This window comes from Pholcus phalangioides, unplaced genomic scaffold, assembly GCF_987345545.1.
Source record: "Pholcus phalangioides strain wild (caught in Gottingen) unplaced genomic scaffold, Ppha-v1.0 ptg000172l_1, whole genome shotgun sequence".
Lineage (NCBI taxonomy): Eukaryota > Metazoa > Arthropoda > Arachnida > Araneae > Pholcidae > Pholcus > Pholcus phalangioides.
In genome coordinates, this window is record NW_028301637.1 from 2,900,677 (window position 1) to 2,910,377 (window position 9,701).

A 9,701-nucleotide genomic window follows, 5' to 3' on the forward strand; every position below is an offset into this window, starting at 1 on the left:
TGCGTGCAAAAAAGTTTTGGTGCCTCCTTCTTTAAGAAAACTCTTTTCTTTTCTCGCTAAACATCAAACTTTTGGAAAGAAAAATAATTTTTTTTTTACCACCCGAAAAAAGCTACACAAACACACGAACACGCTCGGTTATCAATTACCTCCTAAACATTTAAATGCTATTGCTTTGTAAAGAAGTAGGAAAAAACATCAAACATTTACATGTACATGAGAGTGTTGATGTTGTGTAACATCATCATTATTTCATTGAAAACAGGAACTAATAGCTAATAATGAAGGATCACGCTACACAAGCACTTTACACTATCACTTCAAAGCACCGCAATAATAAGGGAGAGAAAAGAAAAAAAAAATTTCTCATATAAATTCATTGTGGTACGTACTTACATACATACACAAGCATCAAACGGGAGTGAAAACTGACATTGTTTCTAACCACATCAAAACTTACGCTATAAAATCTATCAAACAAATGTGTACAGAAGAAATTTGGATTTGAACACCTGTTGAGAACTCATGTTGTCATGTTGCAACTCTCAATTTCTTTTTTTGTTTAAATATCCGATGTGTGGAGTTTAGCAATGATAGTTTTGGTTTGGGGTGCTTTTTGCTGGCACAGTCTCAGACCCTTGCTTCTTGTTCCAACAATTATGATGGAGAACAAGTCCATTGATATTTTAGGAAATCGTAAGAAATGAGGTACCGACAACCACTTGCCTTGAAATTTTGAATGATTAAAGAATTTCATTTCAACACCTTCAGTAATTGACAATGAAACAATAGTCTTGATAATTCATGGTGAATGGGCCACAGACCTTCACAGACCACTATAAAAACTCAAGACTATCTAAAAAATATAAAATATGTAAAACCAGTGTGTGTATGTATACATGTTCTCAATACAAATTCGTAATTTTTGACTGATCTCTGCCAAATTTTGTATGTATACAGTTGGACGTCAATACAACAAACTCCAATTTCTAACAAAAATATAGGTCGAACCCCTATTTAACAAATAAAAACCCTCGATAAAATTATTTCTTTTCGAACTCTCCTTAATTTTCTTATTTCTCGCCACCCAAAACCACAATTCAAAGATTTGACTTTCAACTCCCCTTTAGAGACGAACAAAGGGGGAGTAAGAATTTATTTTATTCTGAGTGAAGGAGATAATAGAGAGGCAGTTAGAATAGAAAGGTTTCAGTGACCAATTGGTGCACACCAATACCATAAAACACTGTGCTGTTCGCATGTTCAGATTTCAGTACAGAAATAAAGTTACTTCAAGTTTATGCTCTGTCTTGAAAAGCAAAAAATGGCGGGTCATCTGAAGAGAAAGCGTTTTTCAGTCAGAGAAATAATCACAACTTGGGCTGGGTTTGATAAAAATGTTGGCCGTACCAAACAAACTTCTATCAAGAAATTTTTCATGCATCCTGACTGCTTAAATATATATTTTTTCACTTGTTGTCTCAAAAATAAGTAGTAACAGCAGCCTCCAAAGTAGCTTTTAAAATTCGTTAGTCGTTCGAACATGTTTATGTTCCTGCTCAATTTGACCCAGATTTAACAAATAAAATTGTTAGTTACTTCCCATTTGTTAGACCGGAATTTGATTATAACAAACAGGACCCAACATGAATGAGAGACTACTTTCAAAGTTTTGCAAAGTTAGACCAATGACCAGAATGGATGACAAACTGTTCAGCACCACTGGTTTCTCGACTTCAACAATGACCTTTGGAAAAATTAATTTCTTTAATGCGATTCCTATAAAACATGTGTTTAACTTATTTATCCCTTCACAATGATTTGTCGCCTATTTCAATGCTCTGACTACTACTTAACCATACATGCAACTTATAAACATTCCTTTGGAGAATTTCTAATGAATTGGTATATGCTAAAAAGCATGCTCTGGGTGTGCGTGGCCCTAACGTATATATGTTGTCAGCATGATTCTTGTTCCTGTCTGGTAATAACAACAGGTTGGGAATGGTCGGTAAAGTAACGTGTATTTTAAAAGAATATTATAATCTTATTAAAAGTTGATAAAAACTGCATGTTAACTGCCTATACTTTTACGTCTCATACTTACGAGACGCAGAATTAGTGTTCTAGAGTTAAAGAAAAAAATTCAGTTTTTTTTTTTGAAATTTAGACACTTTTCTTTCCTATTCCTCATTGAAATTGTTCAAGCAATGTAAGTATGAGTTCAAACATGTTAACAAATCCAAATGTCTTCGGATTCCATTCACATTCAACTTTCTAGCCAGAGATGGCATCACTCTAGACATCAAACATGCAACAGCAACAACAGATCGTTACTTGGTCACACCCACTGTATGGTTTCAACTGAAACGTTCATCATCATGGTAAACAAACACACACACAAACAGCTTCTCTCTACTGCATCACAACGAATAAATAGAGATATAAATGGGAGGAAAAAAATTGTCACGCACTTCAAATATCAATATCTACAAAACCTAGTTGAAAATATGATATATATATATATATACTTCTCAAGTCATCATGTATACATATTAACGTGCTATAATTCACGCATATTTATACATTTTTATTTTTGTGCTTTTCATTGCGGTGTAAAAAAAAGCAATAAAAATATCTTTATCACAGATTGTTATTTGCAAATTACGTTTAAATCGACTCATTTGAACAAATATTATTAATACTTTCGAGCCGACTGTATTATTACAATTTAAAAAGAAAACAATTCAAACTGTTATTTTTCAAAAAAAAAAAAAATGAATTAAAAACGTAGAAAAATCAACCATACTCTAATAATAGCGAGACATTTTTCCGATTCTCATATTAATTCTAAAAATGAGAACCAAATAACCTTGTCTTTTCATTGGTGTGGCAAACATTTCCATCGGTGGGATCCACACCAACTAATTTTGTACAAGTTTCTGCATATACACGAAGGTTAACAAAAAACATAATAAAAAAACAAGTTCCGAAACATCAACCTGCAGAGCTAAAGATCTTTTTTTACTCGGCAAGAGTATATAAGCACATAAAGGAAAGCGATAATACTCGAAAACAAACCCTATTGAGCTAAGAAATGTTTTTTGTTCAATGGGTCAGAGTTCCTTCTTGATGTTCTAGCGATATCATTTCCTGAAATCTGCAATTACACAAGATGTTTTTGGAACCCGATGAAAATTATTATTTTTCAATTTAATCACTTGGTAGACATTCAATACAAACGTGGAACATAACCTTATCAAAGCATATGGTCCAGATTTTCACTAAATTTCACTATCACGGTAACCTAGGTGTATAAGATGCTGGCCCATTATATCAGAGGCTATTCAGATGCGCCATCAATTCGATATCCTCGTCAGATTTTTTCTAGAGACAGAGGCACTACAAAAATGATATCAAGACAACCTTGTAGCCCTACTACTACTATTAAATCACACACACACACATCTCATAAATATTCCTACGCAGGATTTCTAGTGAATCAATGCTTGCCAGAATCTGTTGTACATGTATACGAATGGACTTGACATCTTTTTGCTGTTATGTGTTTGAGAAGTGCTGCGGCCATTTGCCTTCCTTATTGGAAGTGAAAGTGGCAGATGCCTGAATTTTCATGTTAACGTAAGTGCTTCGTGTTGAAGTTCTGCCTGCTCTCTGCGGAGAAACTTTTTCAAATGATAATACCAGCTTGTATTCGCACCTCAAATGAAAACCCACAGAAAACCATCTTCAGTTGATCTCCACTGTGCCACCAGGACTGCTCAAACCTAAATCCTCACAATTAAGGTTACCAGACATCCTCCTTTTTGATGTCATTTCAAGCAGCCTCCTGCATTTGAGAAAAGGTGCTCTATTGTCCTCCTTTTCAGGTTTCTGGAATTTTTTCTTTTCTTCTCTGGGAAAAAAAAATTTCACTCTGAAACATATATCTTTATTTTTTTTTTTTACAACAATACCCCCTTTTTTTACATGCTTTAATAATTCGCTACCGAAATTCCCAGAGTACAAGAACCCAAGTTGTCTCCAACCATGGCAGATGCTATTGTAACCACAGGCCAGTTTGCTCCAGGATAATATGGAAAAGACAGCCTCAAAAACAGTTCTGGAAAGACAAAATGGCAACATCTATTTTGAGAATACCATTGTCTGCTCAACAACAGCTAATGCTGTATACTGACGTGGTGGGGGGAGGAGGGTGTCCTCTTGCATAAAGAAATGAAGCAAATAGGACACAAACAACACTCCATACTGATTACTATGGCCAAATCACCTCTGTCAAAAAAAACAATGAAGCAGCACATTGGCCTATGCAAAGCCGAGATGATAGTGTTATTTTGCAGGAGAAAATGTAACCCCCCCCCCCGAGAAAATCCTGCATACCCCTATGCTCCCGAAAGAAGAAAAAATGCCTGACGGTAGAAAAAGAAAACCAAACAAAGTGATAAAACTGACCAGACTGTGAACAATTCATTAAAAGCGAGTCAAGGTGGATAAGTATTTGTTTTTTCTTTTTTTTAGTGGTTCTAGTTGGGAAAAATGATTGTGGTGGTGGGTTTTATTACTATGGTGCCGCCATCTGTTGAGCAATTAGGGAAAGTGACGTTACCCACAGGGTGCAAGTACGAGGGTCTTCTTTCCTCGGTTTTGGAATCTGGTAATCATAACTCACAATGTCCAAAACATAGCACAGAAGCATCATTGCTGCTGCTACTACTTAAACATACCTTGTAAAATCCTTCTGGGGAATTTCTAGCAAATTTATTGGTATATGTCAGCATGTGTTGAATTTTGTGTGTGTGTGTGTGTAACACATTTTTTGTTGTCAGAGTTGTGTTTGTTTTAATTTATAATGGTGATGCCACCTGTCTTTCATATTTTGAAGTGAAGCCATTGCTATTGCAGGTACTTCCCAAAAAATTGTTTCTCTGTAGAAAGACAGAGAAAGAAAAAGCAATTTGTAATCAGACATATATAAGCCGAGAGAATCATCTCTTGCAAATGAAGCAACTCGGAAACGACAGTGGTGCAACAAAAAGGATCAAAACTCACTGATTAAGAACTTTATTATTGCTCACTCAATTATAAAGAGATTATATAGGAGTTTTAAGGTCAGATACCTTGCCTTAACCTACTGCCCTTATATTCTTCAAAGAGGTGATTTCCGTACAACTCAAGTTTCTTAGCCGATGTTTGATTATAAACGTGCTAAAAAATGCAATTTGTTAAACTACAACTTAGGTTACTGTGATCCAGATCTGAATCTACAAGGATATTGAATTGCTGAATAATCATCTTCTGTCATTGCTCGCCTGTCACTGCTCAACCTTTCAGTCATTGCTTGCCAAATTAAAACCTGCGGACCATCAATTCATATCGTGATATTACTGCGATGTCCATCTTTTCTTTTTAAAGGGATTTGTTTACATTTTACTGTTCAATACCAGTGTAACCGTTTTTGACAAATGAAGCACTTTCATTTCTAGTTCTTTGCTGAGCATTGTAAATATTATTTATTGTCTCTGCATCTACTGGTTGAACCCTCAAAATAAGCAAATGATAAATTAATAAACCAAAATAGGCACATACACCACCAAACAACCTTAAAAACAATAAAATTTCTGCTTTGGCAGAATCATTAATTGCAATCTACAACATTTGTAGTATTTGACAATATATCAACGATCCCCTCATAAATCAAAATCAATTACACGAATTTTGTTGATAGGATTTAGTAAAAAAAATAGGAAAAGTAGGACAAAACCAAGAAAGTAGAACAAAAGTAGGATATTTTATCACGAAAAGTAGGATGAGTGGGTGCCCTGGTTATGTGATAAGTATCAAATCATATGCCTCAAAAAGTTTTTTGGCTCTGGGTCCCCAAATTTGTTACAATGGCTCTTTTTGCTGTATCAGATGCACAGCATTACTATTGAAAAAATCTGGGGGGTATCTCAGTTCTAAATACAGTGGTAGAGATTTCAGTGGCCAGGGTTCTTTAATGATTTTTTTCTAAAAATTCAATCTTTTTTCCAAGTAAAGAAGCTATAGGTTGGCAGGCCACAGCAAACACCTCTGAGGGCCACATTTGGCCAGCAGGCAATGAGTTCAAAACCCTTGTTCTACAACCTCAGGATCTGACAATATCTCTCAGAGATATTCTTCAAAACATCCACCATTTCAGAAACTCGAACCCATAACAGTCTTTTCGCTTGAAAAACACTTTCTACATTCAACATTCACCAAAAAAGTTCAATAGACTACTTACAAAGGACATTATTAGTGCGTACACAGCTTCTCTTGCGTCATTCTTTGACTCTCTTCCCAGAGTACCACAAAAATTCTCAATCACTCCCTCATTAGAAATAGAAGAAAAAATACTGCACTGTCCAACAAAAATAACTGTGTGACGTTGAAGAGTTACAGATCAACCACACTTGCTTTGATAATTTCTAAGCTGGAAACAGTCTTGATGGCAATAGCCCAGAGTGTTAAACAGGTCCTGGGACTCATTCCCGTGTTGTCAGCTCATTACATTCTGCTTTTGTTTTCAGTTACAAGTGGGGAAGACATATTTGCTAAGCATTTTTCCAGAGGTGGCAGAATTTTAGAATAAATTTTACAAGTTATCATTTTTGAAAATACAGTCTACGATAAACATGAATCTTTGGTAGCAATGGTAGTAATTATTTCTGATAAAAAATTTTCGAGCTTTCTCTACAAATAATTTAAATAATAAACTTCAAAAAACGTCTACATTTCAAAACATTCAAAGCAAATAAATGTCAAAATCCAGATTTTTCTTCATTGACTTGATAGGGAAAAATATTACCCTAAGCTTGAGCTAAATCAGCACAAGTGGTAGGTTTTTGTTTAGGGGCCATTCTCACTCACTCACTCTCTCTCTCTCACACACACTCCCTCCACTCACTCTCTCTCTCACTCACACACACAAGTATTACGTAAGCAGATTTTTTCAGCCATTTTTGACAGCCTCCCCCCTTGCAGCAAAACCCTGACCCCCACCCCCGTCAGCAACTTAGAATATTTTATATCTTCAAAAAGGGGTGGTTGATGACGTAAGCAACCTTCAAACCCCCCCCCCCCCTTGTCATCAAAAATCAGCAAATCCAAAACACCCCTCGATGCTGACGTAATACTTCAATGACCCCTTATCGAACATCATTGCTTGTAAAATACTAGATATAGACTAGGGCTTGATAAATCAAAGGAAACTGTTTGTGGTAGCCAGTACAAGAGTTTGAATATTGAAACTTATCAGATTGGACATGACTTTTTGCGGTCATAGTTCTGGAAACACATTAAGCATCCAAATCGGAAAAAAAAAAATCAATGTATAAAAACCTGGATCTCCACATATACACTCTATAGCCATAAGTCAGTGTTCACTTTTGAGGTTTTTTTTCCCGAATGTCTAGAAAAATAATCAATGACTTGTTTTGAGTTTTTATTAATGTAAACCACCTGTACTCATATTTTCCAATGAAGATTTAGTCACAAGTGAATTTACGGGACAAAAAAAAAGATTTCATCATAAAAAGATGCAAACAATTTGTTACTTTCACAAAATATTTTACTTGCTTTATGGAAACATTTATATGCATTTTGGCATGTGTGTATATTCAAGAATATACAATTAACACTCATTATAATTACCCCCCATTATAGTGCCCATAATGGCTATCCTATATGTCTTTCGTTTGATATAATGGCCAACCGATACAATGCCTATTTTTAATCGATGGGAGTCATTATAACGAGCGTCGGCTCTATAAATGTTTCTTCTAAAAATACAGATTTTTATTGCATGTTTTTTGCTTACAGCAAGCAGAGTTTTGAGCGAATTTTTACTAGACTTACAGAAAATTTTACAACATACGTGTGTGGAACATATTATAATGAAACTAACCATAATACCTAGCGCTGCCCAGGTTTTCTTCAATTGCTGGGAGGATTGAAAAAGTGACAAACCATTATAAAGGAATAAGCTCTATTATACATAATACTACTTCACCAAACACCAACTCCAGCCATATCGCTATATTGCAATTTACTGCCATTAATGAAATGGGTTGGAAGTGAAGGCGCTGTCTATCAGTGGTCGCCTCAAGTTCATTAGGGAAATATCTATATCTTCCCACGGGTTCGAACCCAGGACCGTGACAGAAACCTTCACCGGTGGTAGACAAGCATCTTACCACCACGCCACTCAGGTGCTATTCATAATACTAGCAGCATCAAAGAAGTTACAAAACAATTGTAGAGGCATATGCATGTCTAAAACACGTTGCTAAGGAACGATGGTAACAAAAGTAAACATTTCAAAAGTTGATTGTTGAGGCCCAGGAGCAATTGTTGCCCGACAGGTTTTTTTTTTTGCCAATTTTTGGCATTTGTCCAGCTCTGACAAACTTTTGAAGTAGCCTATCATTCGCAATTCGGGTCCCGTTTGATTTACATGCAAAATTTGGCTACAATAGATTTAGAATTGTAGATTTGTATAGCGAACATACACACACATAGAAAATCAATTTTATTGGTTACCGAGAGAACACTATAATAAATTATTGTGTTCATTATTTCTGGAATAAGCTCTTGGCCTTATGAGCATATTGCAAATGAGCAGAAACTTGTGTCCAATGCTATGTAAGAGAAGTACTTGAGCATAACATATGAACAAACTGGAAAAATAATCAAATGACAGAAAATCATTGAAATACGGATTTGTTGAAAATCCCTAAAACATCCCACAACTTTTAGCAAGTAACTGAAAATAACTGTTTCCTATATCGTAGACATCTTTTTGAATTTTGTTGACATTTAAATAGAATTTTCAAATTAAATGTCTTATATTTTCTGTGCACTATAATTTTTGAGTGTTTAATCTGCTGCTCGGACATGATGGCCTATGAAGTTTGGGATAGTGATCCATATTCAATAATGGTGGTGGTGTCATGCATGGGCAGAGATACGGGTCCCAGCGTCAAAGGTGGAGTCGACTGATCTTATGTATATATGAATTGACATCATCATCTTGTCCCCCCCCCAGCAATAGTGCCCGTGCCCCCCCCCCCAGACTTCCAAGTCTATCTCCGTCTATGGTGTCATGACACCCTTCCTTCCTATACCACTGACCTGTCTAATCAATGTGGTGCTGAGCCATGCCTTAGGCAGTAGAAGCCGCAATGAACTTTGAGATGACTGGAAACAGTGATTTCCTCCTGACTTGCTAACCCCAAAGGAGAATGCTTTGCATTGTTCAGCAACGAACCCTCGGCTGACTGGAAATGTCCCGCAGTAAAAATTCCCGCAATAGTGTTTCTACATTTTTCTTTGAATTCTTCCAGATTGTTCTGCAACGTAAGTCACAGATTTCACTGTATTTTGCTATGAGACTTGCTAATATGTGTTCGTCATACGACTGATCATGTTCCTGTCCAACCTGCTGTTCACGTTGATCTCATGAACTGATCTCAAAATTTTGAATTGATATTCAGTAAGAGCCGATCAACATACAGAAAAACAGAAGTTTCCAAATATGGTATGGATACCACAGACTGGGTAAGAGAGACTTGAACATCTTTGTTACAAGTTAATGTCGATGAAGTAATTGATTAGCAGTGTAACTTTTAACTTTGTGAATGTGAACAAATATTCTATTG